This window comes from Rhamphochromis sp. 'chilingali' (genome assembly GCF_963969265.1).
Source record: "Rhamphochromis sp. 'chilingali' genome assembly, chromosome: 17".
Classification (NCBI taxonomy): Eukaryota; Metazoa; Chordata; class Actinopteri; order Cichliformes; family Cichlidae; genus Rhamphochromis; species Rhamphochromis sp. 'chilingali'.
In genome coordinates this window covers 27,029,448-27,030,239 of record NC_137944.1, presented here as the reverse complement: position 1 = coordinate 27,030,239, position 792 = coordinate 27,029,448, and positions in this window count along the sequence as shown.

Genomic DNA, 792 nt, shown 5'->3' with positions numbered 1-792 from the left:
TTTTCATTAAGTATGAAGACAAATCTTTCTTTTCCTTGTAACATGGAAACTAATAGAAAAATACTGCTTTGTTTGTGCAGATGTGAATAATAACTGAACTCAGGTGTTCTTCTTTTAGCCGCTCCCACAGCAAGTCATCAATCTCACCCCACCCTGGCATCTTCCTCTGTCACCACCAACCCTCTGCTTGTCCTCTGTCACTACATCATGTACCTTCTCTGTGGTCTTCATCTTTTCCTCCTGCCCATGCAGATCCATATTCAGCATCCTTTATCCAATATGTCCATTTTTACTCCTCTGCAGATATCCAAACTTGGCCTGACCCATCTCTCTGATACACTCTTTTCTCATCCTGACTATTCTGCTGACGTCCAATGAAAATGTCATCATCTTCAGCTCTGCCACTGCCACCTCCTGTCTAAAACAGCAGCACTGAGACCCTTTAGAGGAGGTGGTGTCAGTGTGGTTCAAAATAAACTCCAGAACGGTTCATTTACAGTCTGACCCACCGACCAGCTGCATGTCAGAGCTAAATGCCTTCCCATAGATAGGTATGCTTTATATTCTGGGAATGCAGTAGAGTACCACAGACGTGCAGAATACACAAACTGTAACAACGGACCCTAAAATGAATAAAATTGCCTGGAAAAGTACAAATATTACTACAATTTCCCCTGTTATCCACTAGCCAGTTCAGATCAGAATAAAACAGCTGCAGGAATGAGGATGCCCTTCATTTTCTACAGTCTGAAGCTATCTGTGTATTCATGCAGATGACTCGACCAATTACAA